Source organism: Patagioenas fasciata, chromosome 2 (assembly GCF_037038585.1).
Source record: "Patagioenas fasciata isolate bPatFas1 chromosome 2, bPatFas1.hap1, whole genome shotgun sequence".
Taxonomy (NCBI): domain Eukaryota; kingdom Metazoa; phylum Chordata; class Aves; order Columbiformes; family Columbidae; genus Patagioenas; species Patagioenas fasciata.
The window spans coordinates 44,859,553-44,879,531 of NC_092521.1; the positions used below are offsets into that span (position 1 = coordinate 44,859,553).

General features: G+C 41.6%; 1 long non-coding RNA gene across 1 annotated transcript; it reads right to left on the minus strand.

Annotated features, from left to right (window-relative positions):
• Positions 1 to 1,267: 1,267 nt before the first annotated feature.
• On the minus strand, positions 1,268 to 19,268 carry LOC139827369 (uncharacterized). The gene is made up of 4 exons (XR_011737898.1): positions 19,112 to 19,268; positions 4,953 to 5,052; positions 2,291 to 2,439; positions 1,268 to 1,433 (listed from the first exon to the last, which is right to left on the minus strand). It is a non-coding gene; the product is annotated as an uncharacterized lncRNA (long non-coding RNA).
• Positions 19,269 to 19,979: the final 711 nt, after the last annotated feature.

A 19,979-nucleotide genomic window follows, 5' to 3' on the forward strand; every position in this document is an offset into this window, starting at 1 on the left:
CTTTTGCCAAAGCTCACTGGCATTGTAGTGCAATGGTCTGTGCCAGAGAAATTCCAGAACAAGTGAGTGCGATATTGATAAGTGGCATTAATTAAACAGGATAAATCACCATAAAGTGAAGCATCTTCTTCTTAGACAGTAAAGAGAGGCAAGGCATGCTCATCCATGCTAAGAGAGCAGCACCTCCCATCCACTTAAATGCAATAAATTCAGAAACTTTTTAAACATTTTCAGATGCTTCTCCCTGTACAAGCTCAAATGGGAACAAGCACAAATTTACGTGACATTTCGGACATCAAAGGCTACCTCTTTGAAGCCATTCTACCTACAACCTTTTCATATTATATGGAAAGCTTACAGTAGGTAGAGCACTTTCTACAGACTCTTCACTAGCTTACAAGGCTATCCAAGACAAATTAATTCAAACAAGCACACTATAACCAAAAAACAAACAAACAAACAAAAAAAGGCAATCTGCAAAATCCCTTGTTTCTGTTTAGTAAGTAGGGCAGTTCTCCACAAGGCTCCTACAAGAGAAATGAAATTCAGAAGATACAAGGGACACAAAGGGAACTGCAATGTCCAAGGTCTCCTCCTAGGGTTGCACAGATTGGGAGCAGGCAAATAGAGACAGCAGCATATTTTACAGTATACACTGTATGAAATAGGCCTCACTACTAATTCAAGCAGACACATACCCAGGCAGAGCAGATCTACCAAATAAAGCCACAAGATCTTTTCCTTAAAATAGAGAGTATTAAGGAATTTGGTGATTAAAAAGACACAATAAAACTCATAGCTGGCAGTAAACAGGACAGAAATGAAGTCGTGGAGATTGCATTCCTTCATCTTAAAGCAGCATAGGCCTTCTTATTTGGTCCAACCAAAATACCAGAGAAAAATTTATTCAAACACTCGGAGGAAAAACAGGGGTCTTCTTTGGGGCCTTTAAATATTAACCCACACTGACTAGGCTGTGTCTGTGCAACTGAATAGCAGCCCCGTTCTCCAGAACGAAAACTTTTCCTACTTCCCATCTTTTCCTTTTTATTTCCTTTTTTATTTATGGGAAATTTAGGCATTTTCTGAAGAGTTCAGAAAAGGGAAGCTGGCTGGTATTGGGAATTTTGATATCACAGGCATGGAATCCCACACACTTATTAGCCAAGTGTTTCCATCCCTCTGCATACGTGACTCTTCCCTCAAGCTAATGATGTTCATAACCTTTTGCCCTTTCCATGGCATCATAGCTATTTAGTAATATTTACTTTTTTTTTCCCGTCTTGTAAAATGTGTGACCCCGTTGCCTTGCTGGTTTGTGGCTGATCCCCACGTAGATCAACTCCAACTCAAACTCAAAGAGTAGTTCACAGGGTTTGTGTTCTCTGGCTACTTTCTTCCAAGTATGTTAGTCAATACCCGGCTCTTGCTCCCTAAGGAAAAAGACATCCAAATGATTAGGAAGGAAGAGGAGGTACCACAGCTTTTTAAAGCTGTTGTCTGGTGCCTTTAGTCTCAGGCACCAGTCTCACAACTGAATTTTCTGGAAGAGCTTTTCTCTTTTGAAAATCAGTGCCTTCTGGGCTAATACTGGGAACATGTACTTGGCACCACATCCAACATAGGGTTCTAATTAGCAGCCAGTATATAGCACTTCTGTTGACCAAACAACCAGCTGGGTTTATTGCCGAGGACCTATTCACAATATTAGTGTCTAGTAAAACTAGACATTATTTTAAGTGCTATATGGTCTAGGCCTGCTAAAGTTCTATTCTCTTTCTCATGCCTGCTCACAAGAACCGTGAACCATTGGCTAAAGTGCCAACATTCATCAACAAATTAAAGACTTTCTTTAGAGAAGAGCAGAAAAGATTCATCTGCAGTATTTACATCAGAAAGAAGGCTGGAGGTACTTTTATCCTAATACCAAATGTAGAATAGTATGAGAATTATTTTTTTCACCATATATATTAAAATGGATGACTGTCCAGAAGAGCTGAATCAATTCATCAACTCAAGTGACTACACTTCCAGTGAGAGAAAACTGTGTTGCCTACTGACTGTTGAGAAATCATCTTCTAGAGAATAATGACAATTTAAGAATATAGTTTGAATTTCTTTGCATCCTGGAAAGTCCATACTGAAAGAAAAACTGATTTGAAATGTGCACACCTAATTCTTACTCAGTCCAGAACTGTGTCTGTAATCATATGTGCTACATAATATTTATTTTGCCAGGAAACTCTAGGAGTATACAGCTTCTATATTTCAAATCAGAAGTGTCACAAACCTGCCAAAGCTCCACGTGGTGCTGTGTGGGTACCTCAGAAGCTCTGTGCTTTGCGACCTTTCTCTTCTGTGTGAGGTTATGTGCAATCTCCACCTCTGAGGAAGGTCCTTTGTGGCTCCTACTGCCTCTAGCAGACTTGCATAAGGGATCTGAAATACAGGAGCATAGTGTGTGAATAAAACTCCTATTATGTCTCTAGTGCACTGCATTTTCAAAAGTGTGAAAACTTTCCTAGAAATTTCACAGACTAAAAAAATGTATAGAATGAAGTGTAATAGTGACCCTTAGTCCTTCTTTTAACCTTGAACAGAAAAAGTAAAGAAACAGTCAGCTTGGGAAAGCTTACAGAGAGAAATACATTTCTAAAATGTTTCTAAACAGTTTAGACTTTACAGAATTTCTGCACTCCCTGGTAACCTTTACCACGGCAAAGCAACCATTGGATAGTCACTGATTTTGTAGTGAAATCAATGCAAATGCAGTAATTTTCAGGTGACTGAAAGAATTATAATAAATGAAAACATGCTACATCTGGAAGTCATGTGTAATGTGGAGACACTACAGAGGATATCAGCAGTAGTCAGACACCAGAAGGAGCACAGGCTAATTATACAGAATTTAACACACATAATTCCCTGCCTGTATGGATCTCAGGTGTTAAAAATGTAACTTTCAGTCAGGGTGCTGGTGCTGCTGTTGGGATTTGACATTGCCAGGTCAGCTTTTAAAACTCAGCCCAGCTTTCCCAGACTTCTCTCCTGGGAAGCAAGAAAGAAAAAAAAGCTGTGTGGTGGAAGCTGTACAGAACAGGATCTCTGTTCTCCTCCAGGATGCTCACACTATGTGGCACACTGACCGCAGCATTGCTGCTGGAGACATTCCTGAGGAGCCCGAAGGAATGCAACAAGTGTCTGGTAAAATATGCTGGGATCTCTGCAAGATTCAGGCCAAGCATTGAATTTTTTCTTCCCGCAACATTGCTGCCCTTTTGTTAATTTGCCTGATAAAAACCATAGTCATTCTTCTCTGATGGGTTACAGCAACATATAAGCTGTTTAGGCTGTCCATCATATATGAAGAGCTGCCATACAGGTTTGTGTAGCATTTCTCCCTTAGCTCCAGCAGTCGGACAGGAAACCATACAAGACAGTGTTACAAACCTCTTTAGGATGCTTGTTCTTGTATATCCTTCATCCACCACCACTACTAACACTGCAGATCTGCCCAGTTTGGAAATACGAGTTCAAAAGACTTACCACTCTCTCTGCTGACTAGTATGCAGCTGCTAAGCTCATGTTTGATACGTTTATGTTAAGGGTTTGGTGTAAATGGGGCTTATTTTGCATAGCTGTCTGAAAATGTCTCCCCCCATCCCCTTTTCAAAAATGGGCAAAGGACCAAATATTTCCATAAAGCTTGTATTTAAACTATAGTCTACAAAAGACCTTAAATCTTCTAAAACAAAATAGAACATTTTTGGAGAAAGGCATATTCTTTTCTGGGAAGATGTTAAATTGTAAAAAATTCTGAGTTTAAAAGCATTCAGATAATTCTTATCACTAAACTCAACTGAAACCAGAAGAAGGCAATTCTGCATTAATTATGCAGCTTCCAAGTGGTTATAGGTTCCTTCAATGACAGGCCTGGTACAGCCAGTATAGTGTAGATTCTTAGTAGAAATGAGGACTAGCAACAGCATTGCATACACTGATGACTTTGTAATATAGCTCAAATTTATTTTGGTCTCAGATCCAGTGTGAGAAATGAAAGAGCTCGTAATTTCTTGATGAAGTAATTTAGTGAATGGGGGGCAAAAAAAGTAATTTAATGACTGGTTTAAAGAATTTATGTGACAGCCATGGAGTTCTTTCATACTCTGTTACACAATGTGTTTGGTTTTTTACGTCTAATGCTTTAACACAACATGTCACGTTGCTAAACCCAAGTTGTGCAGAAGATGCAGGGTCTCTGTGACAGAGAATCAGACTTCAAATTAAGGAATTCCTTCTTTGCTGTTTGGAATCAGAACTGGTAGGCGTAGCTTTTCCCAAGTATTTTTCACCCTGACCTGCGTGAGAGTACTTAGGCATTTTCCAGCAGCCAATACAGTATCGCAGCAACACTTGCACTGGGCGGGACTGAAGGGCTCCAGAGACAAGGTGGGGAATGGTTTGAGCTGGGCTCAGCACAACACCAACCTGCTTTTCCCTAAGCAGTCAAAAAACCTGGTGATGAGGGCCACACGCAGAGCTCAATCAGTCAGATCACCTAAAAGGATGCTAGATCACCCTATGAAAATGCCACAGGATAATCCAGGACCACAGGTGGCTGGAATCTCAGTTTGAATCTACCCATTGAAGTCATTAGGAATATTCATCTCCAGCATTGGTGAATCTGGTTTTCGTTAGTTCCAAGACCTGCAGACCCCTCTGCAGAAATATTTAATAACCATTTAGACATTTCTGGCCCATGCTTATTCTTACTCTGCAGCACAGATTGCATTCAGAAGCTCTTGTTTTTCAGGTGTTGAAAATCACAGAAGCAGCTGAAAATCAAGGATGAGAAGTAATATCTGGTGTTATTACATCTCTTCAAACACCATATTTATCTTTTAGGCAGGAAAAAATGAAGCATGAGACACGAATGAACAAAGCCCCTTTACCTCTCAGAGAAGATTGCATGGGAATTCAAATGTCCTGGTATAATTCACAGATTCCTGAGTTCACATGAACAGCAGCAAAAGAGGAAAATTGCTCCATATCCTGTAGAGAGGAAATGAAAGGTATCAGGAAGAGAAGAATGTGCTGTGTGGTGCGAAAATGCTGTTTTGATTCCTGATGCTAAACATCTGCCATATTTTTGTGGGGAATCACTTGACTTAGCAAGAGAATAGCATCTTCAGGATTGTGCAAAGGTTATTCCAGACTCAAGCTGTCTGAATTGGCAGCTGTGGGAACACCCACAGGAAGCATGGGACCCTGGAAGAAAAAGTGTAGGAGTACATCCTGTGGGGATAGATAAAAGTCAGAGCTGGGCTATGGGAACCTCTTCAGAACAAACAGGCAAATACAGTTTCGCAAGTCAAAGTCCCAACTGTTTGTTTAGGGTTTTTTTTGCTATTTGTTGCTTTTATTTGGATTCCACAGAACAGAAGAAGAAAAAGGATCTCAGGAAAAAAAAAATGAATGAAACCTCGGAAGTTTTCTTTATTTTTTGGTGAGAGTTCAAGTGCTTTGTATGCAGCATCACAGCTTGCTTCTTTTGCGTTGCAATAGAATAATGCTATAATATACCTATTTCTTGTCCACCAAGTTTGATAGTCTGTCTCCACCCACAGTTGATAAGAGTAGTGGTAGAGCAGAGCTATCAATAATTTCTTCCCTGTCACCATTTCACAGAAAAATGCCTCTTCTCATTCATATGAAAACTTAAAATTACCTGCTATAAAAATGTTGGTGAGGAAGAGTAATAATGGGAAACAATTTCATCCATTTACTAGTTTTTAAGTGCTCCCAGTCACTGAAATCAAGTAGAAATTGTTGTCATGCAAACAGGTGGCTTCCCATGAATACCAACAAGTAGCCAAAAGACCCTCTGTCATCAGAATACACAATACCTTGTACTCCCATCATCACAGTAATGTGCTGATCTTTCTTCTTAACTTTGTAAGCCTTGCTCAATAAAGTCAGATTAATTTATTTTTATTTTATCTGGATGACATTTTCATTTAATATTTGTGCCTAATATTTTTCTCAGTCTTTCAGCCAGCTTTCTAATATTTTTATAGACAATATCCTGCAAAATCAATCCCCACAGATCAATTACACATTATCTCAATTATTATTTCCCTTTGTGTCTGAACACTCCTAGTTTTTGTATCACTGAGAAGGCCGGACAGAAGTTTTAATTTTGCTTTCTGCCTACTATTTATTTTTTCATGTGTGACACACGCTATATGTTCTCTTGTTCTTTTTACTTTCATGAGCAAATAACTCTGATCTTTTCAATTTCTTCCTACAAAAAATAGGTTCTCTGTAGTTCTCTGATATTTCCACGACCTGCCTGCAGTTTTTTTTTAGTTCTGTGCCTGTCTTTTTTTAGATGGGTTTACTAAATAATCAAAATGAGGACATTTAGTGCCCTCCATGTGATTGTCTACCCGCTTCTAACATGCAGTCTAATAAGCAATTTTTTCGGTCACACACTCAGAACAGGCATTCACTGTGTTGTCCATGAAAACTCCTAGATCTTCTTGTTTCCCAGGGGGTTACTACTACAATCAGAACTCATTCATATGAAAGCATAATTTAAAGTGAGTTTCCATGTCGGGAAGGAGGGAGGGAAGGAGGGAAGGAGGGATGGAAGGAGGGACAGAAGGAAGGAAGGAAGGAAAGAAGGAAAGAAGGAAAGAGAAAGAAAGAGGGAAAGAGGGAAAGAGAGAAAGAGAGAAAGAGAGAAAGAGAGAAAGAGAGAAAGAGAGAAAGAGAGAAAGAGAGAAAGAGAGAAAGAAAGAGAGAAAGAGAGAAAGAGAGAGAGAAAGAAAGAGAGAGAGAAAGAGAGAAAGAGAGAGAGAAAGAAAGAGAAAGAAAGAGAGAAAGAGAGAAAGAAAGAGAGAAAGAGAGAAAGAGAGAAAGAAAGAGAGAAAGAAAGAGAGAAAGAGAGAGAGAAAGAGAGAGAGAAAGAGAGAGAGAAAGAGAGGAAAGAAAGAGAGAAAGAGAGAGAGAAAGAGAGAGAAAGAGAGAGAGAAAGAGAGAGAGAAAGAGAGAGAGAAAGAGAGAAAGAGAGAAAGAGAGAAAGAGAGAAAGAGAGAAAGAGAGAAAGAGAGAGAGAAAGAGAGAAAGAGAGAAAGAGAGAAAGAGAGAAAGAGAGAAAGAGAGAAAGAGAGAAAGAGAGAAAGAAAGAAAGAAAGAAAGAAAGAAAGAAAGAAAGAAAGAAAGAAAGAAAGAAAGAAAGAAAGAAAGAAAGAAAGAAAGAAAGAAAGAAAGAAAGAAAGAAAGAAAGAAAGAAAGAAAAAGAAAAGAAAACAGCTCAGTAGAATTTTAGAAGTAAACATTTTACAAGTTATCATGCAGTGTGGAGAATTGGTGACCATCTCTCAAAGCGCCTTTTGATTCCCCAAATGCTGATGGGAAATATTCTGGAGGCACAAATAGACTGCAGATGTTGGAGAATACATCTTAGAATTCTACTGAACATATTACCCTACTGGGAGGCTGTTTTGAGTCTCCGGGGACATTCCTTTGAGAGCCCAGCTGATTGTCTCATATTGAAACAACATGTCCAAGACACATTCCAAGTAAAAGAAAATAGAACAGGGGTACTCTGACCAAATATAAATCATGGGGCTAAAGGGCAGTTTATCTTCCTTCTTTCTACCATTCCTCTTCTCCCCCAATGAATGCTCCCCCCAGGGAAACAGACCACTGGGTAAGTGGCTGCCAAACATGATGACTCAGACATTAGGCACTGTCCCCAAGTGCTTCACAGATGGTGTCTGGATGGGAAACCCAGAGCTTTCGGCACCATAAGACTTGTTACATTTTTCCTTCTCTTTTTTTTGTGTAAATTCACTGCAGCATTACTTCTGATCTCATGACAAGCCCTTACAGCACTGTTGCCCCCCACAATGAATTCTGATCCTGACCTTATAACAACCAGTGGCACATAAAAAAGATAGGAGAGAAATCCTAGCAGACCTAGGGGAGTGGGAAAAACAAAGCTAAAATAAACATATTACTTAAAAGATTATCCTGTGTCTAATTGAAAAAAAAAATACTAGAATACATTTAAAAGGAAAAGATTCTGCTGTAGAAGACAGGCATACTGTGAGGTACAGTACATTAGCACAATTGCATAATAGTAGGTACTAAGAAAGAAAATGTTCTTTGTACAGTTTTATTGGTCTGGTTCCTTTTGTGGAATCCTGTTTGTTTCAGTAAAATCCTGTTCCTTTCAGTTTGCTTTATGTTCCCCAAAGCTAGGAGATCTTGGGATGCACATCTGGACATGGGCAAGCCTGAAAGCAACAGCATACTTCTGTGCTTCTCCAGTACCGTATGTTCACATTAGACAGAGGGAATGGCCTCTATGAAAAAAAAAGAAAAAAAACAGCTATTTTTCCTCCCATAAAGAGAAGCTTAAGAAAAGCCCTGTAAAGGCCTGCAGATTATGCATAATGAATGAAGCTATCACAACTGTAAACAAAACTTATCATGGGAAATGTGAAATAGCCCTTCCTCTCTCTCTCCCTCTCTCAGACACACATGCTCACACACACACAAACCCAGCTGCAAAGGATAAAAAAGGAGGAATTGCACATTGAGAAGAACCAGGTCCAGCATGTATTTTCTTCCTCTTCTTGTTCTCTTTTATTTTGAAGGTTTGCCACCAGTATCATCCATAAGAAATGAAAGAAAATCGTTCACTTCAACTGGAGAGGACAAATAACTAGGTATTTTTGTGGGTTTCATTATGTTTCAAAGGTTATGTAGCAATTCATTGAATTTCTCCCATTTACACAAATTCAGCTGAGTAGTAATTGCATTTAAATCAATGGAGTTATTTGAGCATGTGTATAAAAGAGAGAAAATTCAGACATTTCACATCCAGATTCAAAGTTAAAGGTCCCAGAATTAAAAGCAGCAACTCCCAGGTCAGCCAGTTTCTCTGTTTTTCAAGAAGGAGCCTCTGATAAAAATTGATAGCACTATGCAGAGCCAGTGTCCCCGAGCCCCAGGTTTTACGAGCTTCATGAAGTCCTGCAGTTCTTTGCCTGGTGGACCTGGAGCCAGGGTTACAGACACTGACCACCACAAGGTTCCTCACGTGGAGACAGCCACTTGACGGGGTGCTTCAGAGCCATTACACCTGGAAACACACTTCTTAATGGCCAGTTGGTGAACCGCTACAGAACCAACGGTGTAAATCAGCAGAAAACTAGACAGCTTTCTAAAATGTGCCTGGAAGGCACTTTTCAAGCCCTGCCTGGGTTTGGAAGGAACTTTGACAAAATTGGACCCTCTCCACAAAGTGCTTTGATGTTGATGAATCGGTAAATTCCACCGAAAACTTGTTTAGTCAGAATTTTTCTGACCAGCTCTACTTCCTCCTTCTGCCAAATCTATTTACTAATTCTCAGGCTTTCTGTGTGGTTCCAGTCAAAGGTTTTCTGCTGGGACCATCATGCCTGCAGGTCCCTGTGCTCAGGGATCTGCAGGCACAGCTGAACACGAGCACTCACCCACTGGGGTCCTCCCTCCCCGTGTCCCCATGGGAGAGCAGCATCATGCAGCAGAACAGCTCCCAGCCTCCCTCTCCATCCATAGCACAGCTCCATCCAGACCCACGTACCTCAGGAGGCTCTGTCATGGTGATTAAAGCAGCATTACCCCCATTTTACAGCGAGAGAAACTGCAGCATAGAGAAATAACCAGTTATGGAGTCTCACAGCAGCATTAAAAGTAGACTCCCACTCCTGATGCCTGGCACCAACAGTGAGTAACATCTTTTCACACACTTAGATTCACAGCTACTGTTGTGAACTTGAGTCCAGTGGGTGAGCCTGTGCGTAAAACAGGGAGGGTGGCTGGGAGAGAATAGGCCAAGATTGTACTAAACCATTTCCATCCCGGCCTCGCAAAAACAATGCGTCGCGCTGAGACGAGGTGTTATTGTCTGCTTTTAAGTGTACCCTCCCTTTCAAGTTTTCCTTTCTTAATAAAGTATCTGAGGTCATGCTATTGTCATTAGAGCTTGGCGAGTGCTCAGCAGCTGTCACCGTGGCAGCAGGAGTGTGCCTGGTGCCAGTCCCCTTTGTCACGGCAGCCGCAGCAATGTAAGGAGAAGGGCCTCGCAGGATGCAGGACAATACTGGGAAGGAAAAGGAGGGAATCCTCGACCTTGGGCCAGGGCCTGGTGGCAGACTATTGAACCCTGCGTGTCTCGGCAAACCACAAGGAGTAAAAATTCTTGGAAGCTGCAAAGGTTGCAAGTGAAAACAAAAGATTCTATCGTGTAGGAAATAGAACAAAACGCAGAGAAATTTGTTTTGTTTTCAGAGATAAAATAAGCAAATAGCACTCCGTGAGGGTCAGGAGCGCTGCGCCCTGCGTGCGGCACTCACAGCAGAAAAGCTGGAGTGAATCTGGAAGCAGGTATGAAGGTGCTCCGTGGCTTTCCAAATCTTGTACTGTGGGCAAGGGACTCCCTCAAAAAAAAAAAAAAGATGATGACGCTCTCTACTAGAATCTAAAACATAAAATCAGCTATCCAAACAAAACCCCGATGATGTAATACAATAAAATAATTGTCTTTTGAGACCATAGCTGAGGCAGCTGAGAGAAGCAAGTGAATCATGGCTGCTGAGCTTTGCCAGTTGGGCGATCAGAAAAGCCCAGCGTGAGATAACTTGCACCAATGTCCTTACACTTCAGTTAGAGTAAGAGTAAAGTCTGCACCCCTAAGTGGCTGCAGGAACAGACACTGAGGATGATGTCATTGATCAGTGTAGTCTGGTTACCTTAATAAATGTTTCATGGTTCACATGTTTGAGCATTTTATCCTCTTTTTATTTTTGCTTATATCAACAACACCCAGAAAAGTAGCCTTGACTAGGAGCTGCTTAGCTATTTCTTTCCTGCTCACTTCTGATCCGAAGATTCACTCCAGAAATACCAGCAACTGCTAATCCGAACCTAGTAATCAGTGCAGTCTCCTTTGCATCAGAGTCCCCAGCAAACTCTACATGCATGACTTTCACAACTGTGTGGGTGTTCCTTCAGGACAGGGAGTAAAGAAATAAATCATATCCTAGTGAAGTCGCCGGTGGAGCTCAGGGCTGGTGGGATGCTACCCAGGCTGCAATTTGGCTGGGATGCCTGGGCCAGTATCCCTGTATTTTGAAAAAATACTGTGGCATTTTGAATAACCGCAAGTGGCCAGAACCTCAGCTTTATTCCTCATCCACAAAAAAATACCTTTTGGAGCAGAAAAGCCCCGCAGCGGGTGAGCAGGGCTCACAGTGCCACCTGCTGAAGCACCAGGGCTGCTCAGGGCAGCAGCCAGCATCCCTCCAAGAGGCCGAGGAAGTCCTGGCTCCACGGCCATTGCAACCAGCCTGATATTAGCGCCGGCTTGTCCTGTCCAATTTGCTACATGTAAAAAACTCCCCTCAGAAAAAAAAGTGCACCTCGACAGATTGGCAGGGGGGGAGGCACAGCGTGCTCTGGGAAGGTGGCAAAGGGATTGTGTTTTGTGATGTGAGAAAGATGTTCGCCTTCCAGCAAAGCTTTGGGTCACAGCAGTGTCTGTACCAGCAGCCGGGCTGGTTAATACCCTGAGACAATACAACTTGTTCTTTTTCTTTCTCAGTAATTTCACAGCTTCCAGCCCCTGCTGGAGTCTTTCCCTTCCCTCCTCTCCACACTCCAGTTTGTGGATCCATTGAAAAAAGATGCTGGTAAAGCTCCCTCATACTTAAAAGGAGGCGGTTAATTGCAACAGTCTAAGGACACATCTTTTAACCAGCTCCTTTTGCCTGTTTCTCATCCTCTCCCTTGTCAGCATGAGACTGCAAGTAGCTAAGACTTGGAAAAAAAAAGAGTATCTGATAGAGTTCCCCCCCTCCCTTTAGTGTTGTGTAATCAGTCACCAGCTCCTAGGAGCTCATATCCAGTAATAGAAGTAGGACAGACCCACATGTTCCCCGACAGCAGGTGCATTATTCTCCTGAGCTATTTCCGTCATAGCAGCTCCCATGTAGACCGTCCCTCTCTAGCACGATCCCACTATCTGAAAGGATACAAAGCATCCAAAGAAGGGGAGAGTGTCCCTGATGCATTCCATAACAGAGAGGAATGACGCCAGGATGTGAATAAACAGGGCTGGTTTTGTCTAGGCTCAGGTATTGTAAGCCTTTCGAGAGGGCATGATAAAACCTCAAAAATGAAGCAGGAGAGTAAGTGTACAGTATCTTCCCTGTGAGGGTAAGCAAATCTCATGCATGATCTACAGAATAAATTGATGCAGGGAAAGGCAGCGAGTCCAGTTGGTGGGCAACAGAGACTTTACCCAGTCTGAAATCACTTGAGGATCATGTGTTTATGTCCAGGCATACCTACAGCAAAGGGGTTCATACGGCACTCACAAATCAGCCATTCTTTCCCTTGTACCCTGCTTAAACTTATTTATGCCTAGCATCTTTTCCTCTTTTTTTTTTCACATTACTAGTACAAAAAAGAGAAAAAAATCAGTTTCTCAGCTGCTCATAAACTCTTCTACAACCTTTCTGTAGAGAAGAAACAGAAGGAGGAAGGGACAAGCAAATGTGGCATTGGCTCTGTGACTGTGGTTTTTGTTTCCATAAACCTTAGAGCACAAGAATGCATGAGATATTTACACAAATCTTTCCACAATTCCTGTGGCCTTTGGGAGCATTGCATTTGCATGACTTCACCGCTGTGGCTGGTTTGTGCTTTCTCAGCAGCAGTGCCTGCAACAGGGAGCAATCCTGGCCATTCCCAGTAGTTCTCCCTCTCCCACCCTCAGATATGATCACACCAGTGCATGTTTAACACAAGCTATGTTAATGCAGGAGTTCCTGTCCTGCTTGTTGTCCAGTTTCCCATGGATGGTACAGGAAGTTTCCCAGTTCATCTCATAAATACAAAAAGAGAAAAATGTAATAGTCAGAGAAATTGTCAGTCATTTAGATGAGGGAAATTTCAAGCAATGTGAGAGGGAGGAAGATGCTTCTGAAAGGTTACTGAAGTGAGGTAGAAGCAAGTTGGTCAAATGTGTAATGAAAAACACACAACATAGCCCATCTTTTGCATCAACAACTCACCTTACTCCTTCCTGCCCTGCATCACAGGATGGTGAGAAACTGAATGCCATGGAGACAGCATCTCCAAGTGAGTAGGCTACTGAATAAGAACTTGGCTACTGGGGTCAGTCCTCTGCTGCCCTAACCAGAGACTTCCAGCAATCCCTTTGGTCTGTCTGTATCTAATTTTCTCAATCTAATAAAGGGATGTTGCTCAACCTTTGCAATCCTTTGACTCAGTGCACAAAAAGTACTGTGTTAGGACCAAGGCATTTTTCTCACTAAATAGGAATACCAAGTCACTCAACACAGGCTGCCAGTTGGGGAAACAAAGCCACAATGTCTACAAGGCAACATGGTCTTGCCCATCCTCCCAATTGCAGCTGCGACCATTTGGCACTTGTGGCAGCCTTGGCTTCTTCAGCACTAGTAGATATCTTGAAAAGGGAGGTTGCATCCTGGGTGTTGGTTGTGGAGGATTTGAGGGGAGAGGCTAGTGAAAGAGAGCACACACCACAATACTTTAGTCTCAGGGCTGTTGCTGTGGCCTTTACAGGGCAGCCAGGTTGCCTGAAACCCTGTTCAGAGCATCTCTCTTCCCCACTCTGGCTGAGCCTGCGGGAGATCCAGCCCAGCAGCAGAAGTAATAGCAGAATCATTTGCGGGAGTTTAACACTTGATATCAGAACCAGTGTGTAATGACATAAGGCAGAAGTATAACCACAGCCGGCTTGTAAAAATTCAGCTTTGTCCCTCGCAAGCGAATCCATAATTAAAACTGCAACTATAGTCCATTGTATTCATCCAGCAGGAGGACTCACTCCTGCTACCACTTGAGTCAGCAAGTTTCTCTATTTACAGTAATTCTTTACTTTGTCTTTCTTTCATTATTATTAAAAAATTTAAAACTCTTTAATGTCAGCCAAATAGTGTTTCAAATTATATTTTCCAGGAAAAAAAAAAAAAAGAAGACAGTTGAGTGTTCAGAGGGGAACACTTAGTTATGTTATAGTTCAGCCTGAGACACTCTGGTGACTCTTAGAACGTGTTGAAATTACAGGTTCATGACGTACACAGTGTTGAAACACCGTGTTACTGCAACACTTGGTCCAACACGAACTTACAATTTCAACACTTCCTAGGTCTTTTGTAAAACCTCGTAACTGACCAGAACAAATGTAAATTCCCAAAAAGTCTAAAGCAATGTGCCGTACAATAGCACAGAACGGAAAACCCATTTAATTTCCAGAGCTGCTACTCTTGCACAGGATAATCATTCTCAAAGTATGTTTAATTTGTACAAAAACTGTCATCCAGGATTAGCTGCCCTCCCAGCAAGATACCAGTCTCAAGGCACGACTGGTCTGATCTGGTATGGTAATACTGGTATTATTCCAACTTGTTAACTTTTTCCTTGGTGTCACAAAAAAATCCAATGGGAAAGTACCTGCCTCAGCCTAAGCAAAGCATATTCATCAGCAGCCTCCAAAATGTGCTGTCCTGGAGCTTAGCAGAGACCATAATAACAAAACGTTAAACACAGGGATAAAACCTTCTTGACCAAAAAGAAGCTGCAATTTAAAAACACAGCAAAATTTGATATTTAAAAATACACCATGGAATTATTTCAAAATACCATTTGTTACACAAGCAGGCAGCAGCGGAGCAGGCAGGATCACGGCTCACACGGTGTTTGTTTTGAAGACAGGGAGAGTACAGGACTTGTGCTCGACCTCTTCACGGGTTACACTTAGCTCATTCGATTTCATTTACAGAAGAGAAGAGTTTTTACTCAGGGGAGCTGCTGAGAAACAGCTTTATGCCCCGGCTCCTGTAAGCAGCTCAGACCAGAAGACTCCTACACCTGAAGCCAGCAGAGATGCAGCCACCTGGAGCACTTGGCAGGACGGGGCGCCTGGATCCCTGCCCCTATGAGCAGACAGAAGGCCATCCATGTGTGTCACTACTCGAAGATGGGGAGACAGATGGAGTAAAATGAGCCCTCAGGATAAGTCCAAAAAAAGCCAGGTCTCATGTGGAGGTTAATTGGGACTGGTGGGGACATTGGCCTGCCAGAGGAGTCCCACCACTGGCATGTACGCTCTTCAGCACTTACACTAAGCATCCTCCAATAATGGAGATGAAATAGCAGTTTTAACAATACATTTCCTTTTGTTTACCTGGCTCTGTTCTGAATATTTAATGCTAATTTTAGTACTTGGGCAGTTGGGAAGGGATAAAACAATAATCACATTGTGTGTATTGCGCTGTAAATATATAGCCCCCTACATACCAGTTTGGGTTTCTCCACATCAGTCAAGGCTGGAATAACAGCAGAAACAGCAGTTTTGGTGTTATATACAACCACAGTTCTCATTTATTTTTAGAGAACATAATTTCTTAAGATAGCAGAGAGCTTACTTGGAAAATCATGATAAATTATAATAGTCTCTCTTCTCTGTAACTTCTTACAGAAGCTGCTCTTTTTTGGACTGCTGCAGTGTGCTGCAGACTAGGAAGAAGGTACTTACGATAGGATTTATTTGTAGCTGGGAGCCAAAATACATATTGCCTTAGACGAGAGTCAGTATTATCACAAAGAGCCATGCTGACTGGGGTTTAATGAAATTGGACCTAGGTGTCAGATTTTAGCTTGGTAAAGTTAGCAGCTGGGATGAATTGGACCAGAAATGTGCTGTGTAACAGGATTTCACTGGAATCCTTGTGAAAAAAAAAAAAAAAAAGGTGGAATATGTCACGCTAGTGCAGTTGACAATGTAGCTGCAACACCAAACATTAAATAAATAAATTCCATACGTAACACAGGCACAGAAAAACTTTTCAGGAAAGCGCCTCAGAGCTGCATAGCCTTGCGCCTATAAATCTCCATTAAATCAGTTTGAGTGGGGCGAGTGTTAGAGACAGAGCTGCCAGAAATAGCTCTTTTCCTGCAAGATGTAGAAAAGATTACAGCTGAGATTGAGACAGCGGGGTGGGGAGGGAAGGCAGGGGAGGGGTGGGGGGGAAGAGAGGCAAAGGAGTTGAGCTGGAGGAGGCAGGGGAGCTGTGAAAGGCATCTCATAAAAGTCCCATTTGTTGGAAGGCTGCAGGAAGTGGAGGCAGCTTTGGCACACGTGTCCATGGTGCTAAATTAACTGTTAACACAAATAATCAAAGTGCAAGGCCCATCAAGCCGCTGGCGCCAGCAAAATGCGGGAGCGGCCAGGTCAGCGCTGCCTCTCGAATGGGGTGACGAGCAGGTGGAGACCAACCAGGGACTCGACAGGATGGAAGTGCTTACAGAACACACTGACAGAGGAAAACACCGCTGCACTCCTGCTTTCCAGCTATTGTGTGCAGAGCGTCTTCTGTGTGTATTTTTATTTTGCATTTATTTATTGTATTTAATGTAATTTTTTTCTATTATTTCATTTTATTTCTTTTTTTTTTAATTACTTTTTTTTCAGCACAGCACTGCAGTTGAGAGGTTAGACACCCCAGGGGGGGTTATAGTACAGCTCAGCCTTTATTTGGCAGCAGAGGTGGAGGAACAGCTGAGCAGGACAAAGGAAGAGTTATCAGGCACAAAAGCACCAATTGCCCTCCAGCGCTACCCTTCAGAAGAAAAAACACTGCTCTTCAGAAATAGATGCTGAAAAGCAATATGTAGGCAGGGGTATTTCTACTTGCTTTGTTCTCTTTCCCTTTTGAGGAGTCCACAACCCCATTCTTTACTGCAGATACAATGCAGATACTTGGCAGGTATCATGGCAAAGCAGCCGCCCCAGCAGTAGGATTAGACTTGTAAGCAAGCATGACTGCTCCTGCAATCAGATTTTGACATTCTGAGGTTCACTGAAAGTCTCAAATGATCTCATTGTGCTGTGGAAACACAAATTTCTCCATCCACCCCACTCTGCTCTTGGTGGGACAGCTGGGTGGAAAGGCTGCCCAGTGAGCGGCTTCCACTACACCAAAATATTAATAGTAGGAGTCCTGTGCTGGATTCATCACCTGCTTCACTCAGCTTCCTGACACAAGACAGCTGTAAACCCACTTTAACTGCCCAGTAAAGCCAGGTTTACAATCATTTTGCATGACTAAAGCACTGCAAAGCAATCACAGAGCAATGGTGAATCAGGCCCTGGTGTTACAGGGATCTTTCACTTCCTTGCTCAGGTGCAATACATACAGCTAGAGACTATAATAAATCACAGAGGTATCATATACATGCAATATGTACATACATATTTACATCACATGCTTTGGTTTCATTTGTTTTTTGTTGGATATACATGTATTCTCTACAGAGGCAGCTGTAGACACACATATTCACAAAAATTAAAAAAAAAAAAAAACAGCACTTGCAGTTACAAGATGTTACAATAGAAAGCATGTATCATAGACTAGCATAAAATATGCTCCAGTAAACAAAACCCAGAAATGAGCATTCACCCTGAATCAAATTACTTATGATTGTCATTACCTATAATATATAATGAATAATATGACACAAAAAAGTATCATTTTGGTGAGGATACACATCTCCAGAGCATCTAAACAACCTTAATTACAACTTTGACTCATAATTGAAAGTAAAAAAATCTCATGTATCCTGAAACTATTCTCATTAAATTTATCACAGCCAAGAAAGATACAGCAAAATGCCCGATAAAAATATGGGTGAGAGGGGGAGGATGTATAATCTTATCACAGGGCATAGTCATTGTTTTCAGTGAAAAAGTTACTAATAACTAAAATTACAAAAATATCCACCATCATTAAGTGCGGGAGTAATATTCACACATATCCTAGAAACAATACTTTAGTGAGGTTTAAATTTGTAGAAAGTATATGTAATCTTCCCTGTATTCCATAGGGTCACTTTGACATTTATCAGATACAAAGTCTGTGGTAGATTCGAAGACGTATCACAGTTCTAACAGAACTGTCGATGAGTGTCTTTAATATAGGAGATCATCCCTAGCTAACTTTGTAAACTTTAGCTGAACCATAACCAGCTGTGTGATCTGTACATTCAGGATATTTAGCAGCAGACATCAGACGCAATCCAAGGATCAGGTATAAAGATAATTTGCTCATAAGTCAGTTAGATTTGTGTAGACTTTTACAGGACAGAAAAATGTGAGATCTCTCAGGAAAATAAATAGGGAGAGAGACAGAAAAACAGAGACAGAGAAAGAAACAGAGAAAGAGAAAACAATACTGTCACAGGCCAAAATTACTTATTATTACCCTTTGCCCCCTTCTTGATAAGGGTTAAACCAACTTCACTGAAACCTTCCATGTGTAAAAGTCAACTTGACACAGACAGGAATTTTCTACAAGGGGGATGGGCAAAGTAACAAAAAATGAGAGTTGTGACTTAAACCAGAGGTTAGGTGGCCCCTGTTGTACATGTGGCTATCAGGTTTACCTCCATGGACACATGGCCCCCCTTAAAGACTCCATTGTCTTTGGGCAGGTGGGTGGGTGGGTGGGTGGGTGCACACATGTGTCAGTGACAGCAAGTGCTATCACAGCTACCAAATTAATGGAAAAGTTATATTTACTCTAAAAAATGGAAGCCAAGCACTTCCTGAGTAGGCAGGAAAAGGGTAATTGCAAATTTTAGAGACTAGAAAATCTTTGTTAATTGCATAAGAAAGTTAGAAGAAAAGTCCCTTAAACAAAATGTGTATGATCAAAAGTCCCTTTTCTGACCCTAAGCCAAGTTAAAGAAAGAATTTCATTGTTACAGTTTGATAAAAACTATTGAAGATACTAAGAAACCAAGTCATAAAAAACAAAGTTCCAGACATAAAGATGAGATCGCTCCAAACACATCAACATTGAGTAAGAGCTAACTTGGCTCCTGTCCTACAGCTCATAAATCCAGCCAAAATTTGTTATTAGAGTTTGCAGAGTATATTATAGTCAGCGCTAGCCGTGTAATGTTTAGCACAGTCAGTTGAATGGCTACCCCTTCTCTAACATACCGGTTGGTAAAGATGCCACAGGCCTTGGGTCTGGGATTCCCTGTGTCCAAACCTTAGGGTAAAGCTCTCCATGGCACTTGTCTCCATTCTGTGGCTCCTGCTGCTGGTGGGACCTGCTGAAGCATGCCACTGCTTCATCTGGGTTTCCGTCCAATGAATACTCTGGAATGAGAGGAGCAGTCCAACATGAATTTGGGACATAACTGAGCCAAACCCCTATGAGAAAGGATGGGCATGGAGGCAAGTAGATTTCCTGCTAAGTAATGCCTCACACACTACTATGGTAACTGAGGATCCCACTGCTGATTTAAGCCCATGTGATAGAAAAATGACCCCCCCTGTGCCTCACTGCATTTACATATTTATATTCCCAAATTGTCTGTCTTCTAACTGTTGGGAAGGGTTTTCTCTTCCCTACTATTCAAAGCAAAGACAACAAGAACAACATTTTGAATGAGAGAGGGGAAACAAAAATTCCCACTTTTCTTTAGAAGGACCTTAGACAAAATAATTCAGGAGACTGGTGTAGACCGGAAAGGAAACCAATCACTCCTTAACACATAGGAAAGTATGTCTTGGAGCCTGAAAGAATCGAGGTCAGATGAAAGAGAAAAGTGAGCCTGGGCCCATCTGAAAAGCCTTACCCTGGGGTTCAGAGGCTGTTTTATTAACTAACATCTAAATATCGGGAACCCTCCATCAACATCTGTATGTGAAAATCACAGAAATTCTCATTGCATCCATTTCTTCTGCTCTTATGAGAACTCGAAATATCCAGAATAGGAAATATCAATGCAGTGAGACATCCAAAACTGTAACAAAAAAAAAAAAAAAGGAAGAAAGAAGCAGTAGCAGTAAGAGTTTACCA